Raw genomic sequence first — 14,736 nt, 5'->3', positions numbered from 1 at the left:
TGTGGACAACATGGTCGTGAAGAGTAAAAAGGCTGAAGATCATACTTTGGATCTTCAGAAAGTGTTTAACACTTTGGCTAAGTTTCAAATGAAGTTGAATCCAGACAAATGCGCATTCGGAGTAAGCTCTAGAAAATTCCTTGGTTTTCTTGTCACCAGTAAAGGAATTGAAGCGAACCCAGAGAAAGTAGAAGCCACACTTCAGATGGAGCCTCCAAAGTCCCCAAAGGATGTTCAGAGATTAACAGGAAAAGCAGCAGCACTTGGGAGATTCCTTGCTAGGTTAGGAGATAGGTGTAGACCATTCTCTCAGGTCTTAAAAAAGGCCAAGGAATTTCAATGGACTAAAGAGTTTCAGAAGACATTCGAGGACTTGAAAGAATACCTCGGACATCCTCCCTTACTAACATGTCCAAAAGAAGGAGAAGTATTGTACTTATACCTTGCTACGACAGATCATGCAGTAAGTGCAATGCTTATCCGGGAGAAGATAAAATACAAAAGCCAGTATATTATGTCAGTAAGGTCATGGTGGATGCTGAGACTCACTATACTAAAGCGAAAAGTTCGCTTTAGATTAAGACCCTACTTCCAAGCCCATACTGTGGTAGTTCTTACTGATCAGCCATTGAAGTACATACTTTAGAAGCCGGATACATCAGGAAGATTGATAAAGTGGTCCATAGAGTTGAGTGAGGTCGACATTCAGTACAAACCAAGATAGGCTATTAAGGCTCAAAGCCCTAGCAGATTGTGTTGTGGAATGTCTTCGACCAACTATAGTAGCACCAACCAAAGAGGACTGCCCAAAATGGGACCTTTTTGTTGATGGTTCTTCCAATCAGGAGGGTAGCGGAGCTTGAGTACTCCTCCTCGGTCTTGGGGGCATGTGTATAGAGCATGCCCTTTATTTTCACTTCAAAGCGTCAAATAACGAAGCTGAATATGAAGCAGTACTAGCTGGATTGAGACTTGCTACCGAACTCGAAGTTAAAAATTTGTTGATCAACAGTGACTCTCGATTAGTAACTGAACAGATAAAGGGAGATTATGAGGCAAAAGGCCCAACATGGTCAAGTACTAAACTACGGTAAAAAAATTACTGACTAAGATTCCTAAGGTAGAGATCAATCGAATACCTAGGGAAGAAAATGCAAAAGCAGATGTCCTTACTCGATTAGCTTCAGCCTGTTCGGCCAGAGGGCCTACTTCAGTCAGAATTAAAGTACTTCCTCAACCAAGTATTTCAGCTGAACTAGAAGTCGCTTAGGTTGAAGTCGAACCAAGTTGGAAGGATCCGATTAAAGAATTCCTACTTGAAGGGAAACTTCCTGAAGATAGGAATGAAGCGAAGAGTCTCCAAAAAAGGGCAGCCAGATATACTTTGATCGACGGAGAGTTATACAAAAGGTCCTTCACACTTCCATACTTGCGATGTCTGGCACCTAGAGAAGCTGATTATGCCCTAAGGGAAGTATATGAAGGAATTTGTGGAAGTCACATAGGAGGAAGAACATTGAGCTATCAAGTGCTACGTTGTGGATAGTACTGGCCTACAATGATGTCAGATGCCCAAAAACTCGTTCAAAAATATGATAAGTGCCAGAGGCATTCCAACGTACCCCATCTTCCTCCTAATCAAATGGTGCCCATTTAGAGTCCTTGTCCATTTGCTCAGTGGGGTATGGATCTTCTTGGTCCATTCCCTCCAGCATCGGGTCAAAGGACATATTTGATAGTAGTCGTGGACTACTTCACTAAGTGGGTAGAAGTGGAGCCACTTGCAACTATATCAAAGAATAAGGTAATAGACTTCATCTGGAGAACTATTGTCTGCAGATATGGGGTGCCAAGGGCCCTTATTATTGATAACGACAGACAATTTATCGGAGGAAAGATGTAGAAGTTATGTGAAGACTTGGGGGTTGATCTCAGAGTCACTTCAGTAAGCCACCCACAAGCTAATGGGCAAGCTGAAGTGACAAACCGAGTAATCCTACAAGGTTTGAAGACAAGGCTAGATACTGCCCAAGGAAGATGGGTAGAAGAACTATCGAGTGTGCTATGGTCCTACTGAACCACAGCACGGATTTCTACCAGAGAAACACCCTTCTCCCTGGCATTTGGCTCTGAAGCAATGATACCGATAGAGATTGGAATCCCAACCACAAGGATCATTAGCTTCAATATCCAAGAGAATAGTGAGGCACTCCTAAACAATTTAGACCTGGTTAAGGAAGTCAGAGAAGAGGCTCAAATCAGAACTGCTACGCATAAGCAGAGGACGACTCGATATTACAACCGAAGGGTCAAAGAAAGAAAGTTCACCCCTGGGGACCTTGTCATAAGAAAGAAGGAAGCAGTAGGAAAGCACCCTGAAAAGCTAGGGGAAACACGGGATGGACCTTACAAAGTAATTGAAGCATTCAAAGAAGGGACTTACCAGATTGAAGACCCAGAAAACCCAGGGAAGAAGATGCGTCCTTGGAATGCTGACAATTTACGTAGATATTTTATTTACTCGAACTATAATTTCTTTTTAAAGAGTTGTTATTTTTTAATTAACTTAATAAAAACAACAGTTCAGAAGTTGTCACATATGCCCAAATACTTAGAAAAACTTCAAAGTCTCAAAATTAGGGCGCTTCGGCCAACTTAGACCCTTCGGTCCAATAAGGCCACTTCAGCCCCAAATACTTAGAAAAATTTCTAAGTCTCAAAATTAGGCTGCTTCAGCCCCATTAGACCCTTCGATCCAATAAGGCCACTTCGGCCCAAATACTTAGAAAATTTTCTAAGTCCCAAAATTAGGTCGCTTCGGCCCCCATTAGATCCTTTGGTCCAATAAGGCCACTTCGGCTCCAAAACTTATAAGAATTTCTAAGTCTTAAATTGGATACCTTAGTCTTGAAGTGTATTTCATCCGAATCCAACCCTTCAGCTACCAAAAGGTACTTCATCCGTGAAGTACACTTCAATCATATCAGGTTCTTCAACAAAAGATGCTACTTCGGCCAAAGAAGTAACTTTAGGCAATGAAGTACACTTCGAGCATTCACATAAATTCTACAAATCAAAGTGAATAGAACTGAACATAAAAAGAAAAATATGATTACAAAATGATACCAAATCATTTGTCTATGAGCTATGATACCATCCTTCCCAACTAGAACATGACAAAGCTTGTCAAGAACACTTGGATCCTGCCCAGCATCAATCAAAGCCTTCCTAGACATCTTGAAGGCACCATGGCCATGCTGAAGTGCTACCTTGGTGAGGTATCCACATGATTGAAGTAGGTATATTCGAGGTCATATAATGAAGAGTCCTAATAGGACATCAACCCTCAATAGAGTCTAACTCTCCTTGGAAGAGGGATACAGATGGAGTTTATCATCCGAGAAATCCTCTGGAAAATCAATGAGAGAGAGTTTGACTCCTACTATAACTCAAACACTTCAAGCTCATACAAAAGGGGAACCTATACCCTCAGGTAAACATTCTAACTCATGCACTCTAAAATACTTACTGAGCAAGAGGGAACGCTCAAAGCAACGAGCCATCCTCCCAAGTTTAGTACTGTACTGACTTAAGCGTCGGAGAAGTCCCCCCGAGTACACCCTCGGGGCCTTACCGAAGCTTACGTTCGCTTCTTGTGCAGGAAGGAAGGAAGAGATCACATACCAATAAAAGGGAAATAAGTCATTCCAGCTCAGTCTGACTTGACTGATTTATCAAATAGGGTAGACCTATTTTAGACGTCATCAGTTTATCGCCTTCTGTGGAACCAAATTGTTGATGTAAATTATCGACAATCGAATTGTTGAGAGTGACTGGGTAGATGTAAGACAAAACAGAGAGATTTTATGTGGTTCGACGTTGAGCCTAGGTCCACAGTGCAGAATGATATGGTCTTTTTATTTGTCACTTGAGATTACAGAGTGAGTAAGAAAGCAAAGTCTCCAACCCGAAGCCCTCCATCGTGGACAAAGCTACACAGGATTGCTTCTTGCTACTCCATAATATTGCACTACCATTAAGCAAGAAAGTATATCGTAAAGTTGATTTAGACTAATCTATTTCTCCTCCCCAATCAGCATAAGAATAACCGATCAGTCACAAATCCTCTTTTCCTTTGCAACATAGCATGTAATCTGAAGTCCTTTTCAGATATCGCAGAATCCTTTTGACTGCTATCCAGTGCTTTTGACCAAGGTTCGATTGAAATCGACTAACCATCCCAACAGTATAACATATGTCGGGACGTGTACACATCATTGCATACATCAAACTACCGACAGCACTGACATATGGTACTCTGGACATTTTTCTACCTCTTCTGGAGTTTTAGGACACATATCACGACTTAGGCTCAAGTTCTTATCAACAGGGGTATCCATCGGCTTGCTATCTTGCATGTGATAGCGCTCTAACATCTTTTCGATGTAAGTCTCTTGAGAAATTCCCAAAAGCCTTCTAGTGCGATCTCTTATGATTTTCACACCTACCACGTAGCTAGCCTCACCCATGTCTTTCAATTCAAGGTTTGACTTTCATTTCAAAGTTCGATGATAACCACTTCTTAGTGGCATCAATCAATTCTTTGCTATTCTCGGCCAATAAAATGTCGTCGACATACAAGGATAAAATTATGAAACCACTACTTGAATGTTTTAAATACACGCAATGGTCTTCTTCCATCATCATAAAGCCATCCCTTTGGATTGCTTGATGAAACTTGATGTTCCATTGTCTAGATGCTTATTTAAGACCATATATGGATCTATTTAGCTTGCAAACTTTGCGCTCTTGTCCTTTAGACTCAAAACATAAAGGTTGATCCATATAGATTTCCTCAAGTAGTTCTCCATTGAGAAATGCAGTTTTCACATCCATCTGGTATAATTCTAAGTCCATGTGTGCGACTATTGCTAGAACGAGATGAACTGAAGTTATTCTCACAACTGGTGAGAAAGTATCTTCATAATCAATTCCCTCTTCTTGAGTGTATCCTTTTGCTACTAACCGAGCCTTATATCGTTCTATTGACCCATCCGCCGTTTGTTTAATTTTTAGAATCCATTTATTTCCAATGGATTTTTGACCTGGCGGTAAATCAGCCAAGTCCCAGACTTGATTAGTTTTCATAGACTCTATCTCTTCTTCCATAGCTTTAATCCATTCCTTAGCTTTAGGACCAGATAAAGCCTCATTTATTGTTTTAGGCTTTTCATCATCCTGTGGAGTAATCATGAATATTTCCCCCTCAATCTCAAATCGACGACGTGGGATTCGTTCACTAATACTTCGACGAGGTTGAGATTGCTTATGATCTTGCTCCATAGGAGTTTGATCAGGCACTACGTCCCTCCCACTTTCCCTAGGAGGATAAAGAGTTTCCTCTAATCCCTCTGCTGGTATAGGTGCACTATTTTCTAGATTTTCCATTTCGTAAAATTGGAAATCTTTGTCAATCTCACCTCTCACAGGAAAATCCTCTTCTTAGAATACAACATCACGGGACTCAATTTCTGTCACCTTCCCATAAGCTTCTTCACCAATAAATACAAATCCTTTAGAGTGAGAAGAGTATTGAATGAAGATACACTTTTTCCCTCTAGGACCAAGTTTCCCGTGGTCATGGGAATTATTGTGAACATAAGTTGCACACCCCCAAGGATGCAGATTTCCTAAACTAGGTTTTTCACCATTCCATAACTCATATGGGATGGAGGGAACAGATTTAGAGGGCACACGGTTAAGAATGTAGGCAGCAGTCAATATTGCATATTCCCAAAAGGAAATTGGTAAATTGGCTTGCGCCATCATTGACCTAACCATGTCAAATAGGGTCATATTCCTTCTTTCTGCTACGCCATTTTGTTGCGGAGTATAAAGAATAGTTAGCTGTCGAGCTATACCCTTTTCATCATAAAATTTTTTGAATTGGTCAGACAGATATTCACGACCTCGATCAGTCCTTAAAGCTTTGATCTTTGTGTTTAATTGATTCTCCACCAAATTGGTGTATTATTTGAAGAGGACTTTCCTGTGAGAGGTTCACAGGAACCCAAGATGTCGTTTGGTTAAGAAGTTTCCTGCAGCATTTGGAAATTGTCAAATCAACATCAGAACCAATGACAATTTTCTGTGATAACACTGCTGCATTGGCTGCTGCCAAGGATCCCAAATATCATGGAAAGACCAAACACATCAGGATGAGGTATCATTATATTAGAGACGCAATTGCTGAACAGGAAGTGGTCCTTAAACACATTTCTACACATGATATGGTGGCTGACCCACTCACCAAACTGATAACTAGGGACACGTTTGTCAAACATGTGAGATCCCTAGGCTTACATAGAATGTGATTTGTAATGTTACATGTTAAATGGACCATGTAAATACTTGCAGCTATTGAATAATATTTGAATGTCATTTAATGAATTAAATTATTCAATATTTATTTATGGCATACACTGTGAGTATTGATAGTACAATTTATGAAGTATGTCAATAGACATAGATTGACTCACTCACACGAGCAATCACCTCTAGCGCAAGGAAGGCGAGTAGAGATGAGACTATTTGAATTAGAGTGCTCAGTATGCGACTTGGGAGCAGTAGGAGCGAGTATAATTCAATTCCATTTAAAATGAAGTCGCCTTAGTTAGGTTCAAGATGAGGTTCTAAAATTAGGGAACCAACATGAATGACACCCCACCATTCATGAGTCTATTTGTAGAAAGCCAAGTGTGAAATTAGTCGTCAAACACTGTTGAAAGTGAGCGGATGAGAATTTCAGGTTTGGCACCTATGAATTGGCGACAAGACTGAGGCTATTATGATGTATTTCTTTTTACGAGAAGAGCAATGACATACACTCATTATCTGAGGATAAGAAATGAGAAGCTCCATCATAGCATGTATTCTATACTACATGTGCTAGGGACCATTCAGGAAGTAAAGAATGGATCCCTGCTTCTTTACTGTGTGAGTCCTGGAGATCTTTAAAAGATCTCAATCATTATTACCCTTTGGAACTTTTGACTGTATCATGATGTGATGGATTAATGCTTGCTACTTTAAGAGTGCATCCTATGGTCATGGAATGATTCGACCTAAAGGTAGAATCCTAGGAAAGCATGTTGATTCAGAACTGAATGATACGAGGGCGAAAGAAAGAGTGTTTTTTGGTTCTACACCTGTTACTAGTATTCACCAGCTAGGATCGTCTCACTCAAAGGAGTTTGAAATGATTTAGAATACTTGTAATTACAAGAGTGGATTAAGTATAGAATTCTTGAGGGATTGGATAATAATCAATCATGTGTAGATGACAATGCTTGGGGTATGTAAGTACACTTTCAGGAGTGATTTTGAGAGGTCGATGTCTCCTATATGGCCTTAAGTTAGGTTTATATTGGAGCTCCTATTGCTTGTGTGCTTCAGGTCGCATGGTCCGTTCACTTGTATGAATTCCTTGTGCAAGTTTTTTGAGATATACATGAATAAAAGAGGCCCAACCCTACATGGGCGAGTGGGAGATGTTGGACTTTGGGTTAGGATTGGGCCGCCCATGAGGGCAAGGCCCAACCCAGCCCATAGGGAGTTTTGTGCAAACAGTTGTCTAAAAGACAACTGCACAAAACCAACATCAGTTACCAAAGGTAACTGACGTCTTCATGCTTAAAAGAGAGAAACAACTCTCTGTTCAGTAATTTTACTTGGGGACTTCCATCTTGCAAAGGAGATATTCTGTGTTCGGTACTGTGGGTATTGTGTACTAGTTCTTGTAACAATTACAACCAGAACCACTGTTGCTGTAAGACATTCCGATCAAAACAATTAATGAGTATACCTCTTTACTTTCTCATTCTACAATTCGGTATACTACAAAGACAATACTTGTGAGCTTTGTGATCTCCCAAAATCTATCAGAATGTAGGGGTGCAGCTGATTTGATGTTTAAGCATTCTATTGGTCTTTTGGAAAAGAAAGGTTGCACAAATCAATTGGGAGATGTTTTCTGCTGTATTTACTTGCTACTCCTGATCTGTTCTAGATCTAGTAAATTCATACAAAAATTTAAAAAGCAATGGAAGATGTTGATTACAATTAGAATCTCTAATTTTTACTGACCTATTATCCGCATCTAATTCATAATCATGAACTAGTCTCGTATTTTTCTTTTAACATGCAATGATTATCAAATTTCAAGTATCAATTGTCGAGTGTCTACGAAATAAGGGGAGAGCTCGTGTATGAGATCCACAAACATTAATTTGTATACTAATTGATAGAACCCCTTTCGAACCTTAATCTAGCAAGAGATGGAGAAGGAAGATTTACGGAGAAAGAACACACAAGGTTGTGAAGAAAGACTTCTTCATTTTTTTGTAACAATTATCACAAGACTCCAAATACAGAAGCTAAACTACATTTATACGCTAATAAACAACTCAACTCCATACTACGCTAACAGATGTTATATCCATATAAGCTATTTTGTTAAAACTAATTAATATAGGTTCATATAAATTACTCCCTCCTTGAAAATCATTCTTGTCCTCAAGCTTCCTTGTTCAAACAGTCAACGCATTTAGCTCAATTGAGTTAGCCCAATTGCAATCATTGGAAACTAAACCATTACATCACACCAGCAAAGCCCATTCATCACGTCGCACTCAAACTTATTCTCAACTACCCGCAGCTCCAAAACCACTAATACAAAAATGCCATCAAGTATTTTGGAATCTGCATCAATAATTCTTCACAATACAGCCTTAAGAATTTGAATCAATAATTTCTCACAATACAGCCTTAAGCCAATATATTTGAATGGATTTCAATTGCCACCATTCTCACAGGTTATAGTCATAGATATCCGACCAAGTTATTGTTGCTTGTTGGGTAGGCAATGGATTCACGAGGCTCAAGCTATCCCGTTGTCTCTACATCAGATGATCAAGTTTGTAAATGATGGAAAAGTCTATACTGTGAAGAGTCGGACGAATTTCCTGGAGGCTAGTCTGTCAGAATATTTCCATATTGATGCACCAGAGGGAGGTGTTTTTAAGCTCATTCCAGTCTTTGAAGACCGCAAACGCGACCAAAGAGTCCATCCAAATGAAATTGAATGTGTCTAGGGAGACTCAAGGGGAGACTCAAGGGCAATGTTGAAGGACAATGCTAGAGACCCCCAAAATTCCCCTAAATTTATGTGGCATTAAAATAGTCATTGATTAAAAAGACACATGTAGGACCCATTTCACAGCCAACCCTCCACATTAAATGGGGGTCACTTTTGGGGGTCTCAAGCATTACCTTAATGTTGAAAGTCAGCTTCCAACCAGGGGCAAGTTTTGGGAAGAGCCTGCAGCGGATAATCAAATCGATCAATCTATGTGAGAACCCGAAGAATCAAGGATTGGGTTATGAGAGATTGCAGAGATTAGGTTGTTAGGGCAGAAACAAGAATAAAGTTAGCTTGTATGAAATTTTCATGCATGGTGGTTGGAATCAAACTGGGGTAGTTGTTCAAAGGAGAATATGAGATTGCCATGATCAATGGGGAAGAAGACGAAAGGGTGTTGTAGGACTTCGTCACTCGAAAGAAACCCAAGTCCATCTTTAATAGTTGGTTTGCTTGAGGAGTTACTCGTATTCTAGCCCTATGCGAGTGAACTAGGTCGCATACTCGATGGGAATCTAGCCTAATAACCTAACCAGGAACTTTTGCATGGGTGATATGCCAATTATATTCATATAAGTGTGCATCTTTTTACATGAAATCTTGCATTGTTTAAGAGTTAATTCGAATTATATGCTGCTTAAAGAGTGTTATTTGCACATTTCAGGTTCCGGAGCATAAATGGAAGAAAAACAGCTTAATGGATAGGAATGAGCAAGAAATTGGACTTGGAGGCAAAATCCGATCGATCGGCCCAAATTTCCGATCGATCGGACATTAACTGAGCTGAATTGGACAGTGGAAAATTCCGATCGATCGGGCCAAAAACCGATCGATCGGCCAGAGTAGTCTCGCGAATTTTTAGGCCTTCAATTGTCCGAAATTAACCTAAAGTCAAGGAAGACCAGCTCAAAACGACATAATCCTGTGAGATAAACAACTCTGGGTCGTGGGGAGTATAAAAGGAATAAGTTGCTAGGTTTTGGGAGAGTTGGAACTTTGGAGGAAATTCTCTCAAGCTTGGACGGCAGCACTTGGGAGCTCAAGCTGGAATTTCAGGGGTTTCATCTAATTTCTTCTCATTTCTTGTATTAAATGACTGCTAGTATGGATTTCAAGTTGTATTTCGTGATTATGAGGAACTAATCCTCTAACTAGGGGTCCTAATGGAACCCCTCTTTGAATGTTGAATGAACTTGATTGTTAGTCTTTAATCTCTCTTATTGTTGTTGATTTTCTATGGATACACTTATTGCTTTCAAATGCTTGATCACCATTTGAATGATTTTTAGCTTGGGTTGAGACCGGAAGGATAGGCCTAAGGTTGCAAGAATCCATAGAAAACATAAGTTGAATGAACCATAGAAATATAGGTTTATGACTTATGCAATTGTTAAGTGATTTCCATTGATCTTAATGGGTTTACAATGTACTAATCCGAGTGTTAGGAATAACCCGGATTTATATTGAAAACACATTCGATGAATCTAGGAATAGAACATTGAATAGAGTGGGAAATTGATTGTCAACAACTAATTTGAGAATTGAGATTTAATGAATCAATGGAGTTCAATTGGATGAGAGGTGGTGAAATTAGGAACCCTAGTGCTTAACCTTCTTGGAAATTAAATTGTTATTTGTGGTTGGTTAATTGTTAAAAATTGTTACTTACTTAGTCATCTTTTAAGTACTTGTTAGCATTACATAAACTATAATCAACAATTCGCATTGCCAATTAGTGTAATAGTTGTTTGAATTGACTTTGAATTTGAATTTGCCAAAATATCCTCGTGGGAACGATACTCTACTCATCCTTTATTACTTGTGCGATTTGTCCGCTTGCGAATAATTTCACAACAAGTTTTTGGCGCCGTTGCCGGGGATTGAGGCAAAATTTTCATTTTTTTGTGTCAATTTAAGTAATTTTTGTGCTAATTTGGTTTTTAATTTTCTGCAGAGAAATTCTTTCTCTTGTATGAGCTTAGGAAGACGTGCTCTTCGCTCGAGTGTGATTGGTTTGGATCCGGAGATTGAGAGAACGTTTCGTAGGCGTATACGGGAGCAATATAATAATCAAGCTGAAGGCATGGGAGACAATTTAGAAGGAAGGAATGGTGTGGGAGCCAATGGTGGAAACGGAGTCAATGAGGCGGATGGACCTCAAAGACAAATTGATCCTCGTTCTTTGGAGGAATGTGCTCGACCAACTTGGGATACCACTCCCTCTAGTATCCGGTATCCACCTATCAACTCAACTCACTTTGAGATCAAACCGGCTATTATCACCATGATCTCCAATTCCGTCGTGTTCCATGGTTTTCCTCATGAAGAGCCAAATGTGCATATGGCTTCATTCTTGCATATTTGTGCTACATTTGATATTCAAGGTGTTTCTCGTGATGCAATTCTTTTGAGATTATTCCCATTTTCATTGAGGGATAAAGCTAAGGCATGGTTGATGTCCCTTCCCCCCAATTCCATTACTACATGGGATGAGCTTTCGGAGCAATTCTTATCAAAATTTTTCCCTCCAGCGAAAGCGGTTCAAATCTGGAATGATATCATGACCTTTTCCCAATTTGATCTTGAATCTTTCCATGAAGCTTGGGAGAGGTTCAAAGCTATCTTGAGGAGTTGTCCTAATCATGGACTTGCGGAGTGGATTGTTTATCAAGCTTTTTATTCTAGATTAAGCATGTCAACGAGGCAAATATTAGATGCAGCTGCAGGTGGTTCTTTTATGACTAAATCTCAGGACGAGGCTCGAGATTTGCTGGAGAAAGTTGCCAGGACAAATACTTCTTGGCCTACGGAGAGGCTACCACAAAGGCAAGGAAATTTGAGAGATGCTGATGTGATGACCGCTTTGGCCACTATGGCTAAAAAGATTGATGCTTTAGCAGTGAATTCACGCCAAGGAGTTCATGCAGTTCAAGGAATGCCATTTGTATCTTGTGAGTATTGTGGTGCTAACCATCAAACCGGAGAATGCTTGATTACTAATGCATCTTCTTCTCAAAGTGAGCAAGCTAATGCTATTGGAGGTGGATATTACAATCGGCCAAGAAATGATCCATACTCAAATTTCTATAATCCGGGGTTTCAGAATCATCCAAACTTCTCTTGGAGCAACAATCAAAATGTGCAAAACCCTCCCCCTCAACAAATTCAGCCACAAGAGAAAAAGAGGGACATCGATGAAATGTTTGCTAAAATGGCCGGAAGTATGGAGGCATTAGCCAACAACACCAACAATTTCATTAGCAAAACTGATTCTGCACTACAAACTCAAGCATCACTGATTCAGAATCAAGGGGCATCCATTAGAAATCTTGAGATACAAGTGGGGCAACTAGCTAATGCTCTATCATCAAGAGAAAAAGGGGGACTCCCTAGCCAAACGGAAGTGAATCCGAAAGGTAAAGATCATTGTTACGCTATTACCTTACGGAATGGGAATCTAGTGAAAACTGCTGCTGATCTAGATGCTGAAAAAGTGGAAAAATTGAAAGATGCAGAATTGCAGAAAAATGCAGTTGAGGAAGAACAGAGTTCAAATCCGATCGATCGGACCTCATACCCGATCGATCGGAGCTCTATTCGAGCTGATGTTGAAAATGAGACAGGACACAATTCCGATCGATCGGCCACAATTCCGATCGATCGGACCACTGCAGACCAAAATGAAAGTGTTGAAAAAATGCAGAAAAGCAAGGATGTGCAATCCCGGTATGCAGTCGAATTGGATTGGCCTGATAGTTCATTGCCAGCACCTCCAGTTAAAGCATATGTACCTCCAATTCCCTTCCCACAAAGGTTGAAAAACACCAAGAAGGATTCTCAATTCTCAAAATTTCTTGATGTGTTCAAGAAATTACAGATAAACATACCTTTTGCAGAGGCTTTGGAGCAGATGCCCAGCTATGCCAAATTTATGAAGGAGATTCTTTCTAAGAAGCGGAGGTTGAGGGATTATGAGAGTGTCCAGTTGACGGAGGAGTGTAGTGCAATAGTGCAGCAAAAGCTTCCAATTAAGAAGAAAGATCCAGGAAGTTTCACCATTCCTTGCACTATTGGCAGTACAGTGATTGAAAGGGCACTATGTGATTTGGGAGCTAGTATCAATTTAATGCCACTATCGATAGCCAAGCTCATTGGCTTGCATGAAATCAGCCCCACTACAATGTCTCTTATCATGGCGGATCGATCTATTAAACATCCTCGTGGTATCATTGAGGATGTTCTTGTCAAAGTAGACAAATTGGTTTTTCCGGTGGATTTTGTAATTCTTGATATGGAGGAGGATTCTAATACTCCAATTATTTTGGGGAGACCTTTCTTGCGTACAGGGAGGACTCTTATTGATGTGGAAAAAGGTACTTTGGTATTAAGAATTGCGGATGAAGAAGTCACGTTCAAAGTGTTTGACACTACCAAGTACCCGGACGACGAGGAATCTTGTCTTTGCATAGACTCGGTGGATCATATCTTGGCTCACACCTATTCCATAAATTCTTGCCAGGACCCTCTTGAGTCTTGTTTGGTGAATAGAGATGCTCTCGAATATGGCGATCATGAAATGGTGGAGTTTATGAATTGGTTAGAATCGATGCAAGAGGCTAAACCAAGAAGATTCCAGAGATTTGAACCGCTTGGTGTCTTGCCTTCAAGACCACAACCAAGTATTGTAGAAGCTCCAACACTCACTTTGAAACCTCTTCCGTCTCATCTTCGGTATGCTTACTTGGGAAATTCTACTACCTTGCCGGTTATTATCTCTTCGAATTTGAATACGGAAGAAGAGGACAAACTTTTAAGAGTATTGAGGGAGCACAAAATGGCTTTGGGGTGGACAATAGCAGATATTCGGGGAATCAGCCCCACTATGTGTATGCATCGCATTCTAATGGAGGAGGATTACAAGTCTTCGGTGGAACATCAACGCCGACTAAATCCCAATATGAAAGATGTAGTAAAAGCTGAAATTTTAAAACTTCTTGATGCAGGAATTATTTACCCTATTTCAGATAATTCTTGGGTAAGTCCGGTGCAAGTAGTTCCCAAAAAGGGTGGAATCACAGTGGTGAAGAATGAGAAGAATGAATTGATTCCCACCCGGACTACTACGGGTTGGCGAGTTTGCATTGATTATAGGAAGCTCAACAATGCCACTAGGAAGGATCACTTTCCTTTGCCCTTTATTGATCAAATGCTAGAGAGGCTTGCGGGATATTCTTATTATTGCTTCTTGGATGGTTATTCGGGGTACAATCAAATCCCCATTGCTCCGGAAGACCAAGAAAAGACTACTTTCACTTGTCCTTTTGGCACTTTTGCTTATAAAAGGATGCCCTTCGGCTTATGCAATGCGCCGGCCACCTTTCAACAGTGTATGATGAGTATTTTCAGTGAAATGGTGGAGCACACAATTGAGGTATTCATGGATGATTTTTCTGTTTTTGGCTCATCATTTGACTCTTGTTTGAAAAATTTATCTATGGTGCTCCAAAGATGTGAAGAGACTAATTTAGTGCTCAATT

The 14,736-nt window shown here is 40.1% G+C and overlaps 1 non-coding gene across 1 annotated transcript; it reads right to left on the bottom strand.

The window, feature by feature from the left end:
• Positions 1 to 11,743: 11,743 nt before the first annotated feature.
• LOC119992343 lies at positions 11,744 to 11,848 on the bottom strand. The gene has a single exon (XR_005466347.1). It is a non-coding gene; the product is annotated as a small nucleolar RNA R71 (small nucleolar RNA).
• Between the last annotated feature and the right edge of the window lie 2,888 nt (positions 11,849 to 14,736).

This window comes from Tripterygium wilfordii, chromosome 22, assembly GCF_013401445.1.
Source record: "Tripterygium wilfordii isolate XIE 37 chromosome 22, ASM1340144v1, whole genome shotgun sequence".
Taxonomy (NCBI): Eukaryota; Viridiplantae; Streptophyta; class Magnoliopsida; order Celastrales; family Celastraceae; genus Tripterygium; species Tripterygium wilfordii.
Note: the sequence above shows the minus strand (reverse complement) of the source record. Positions and strands in the feature narration are given on the sequence as shown.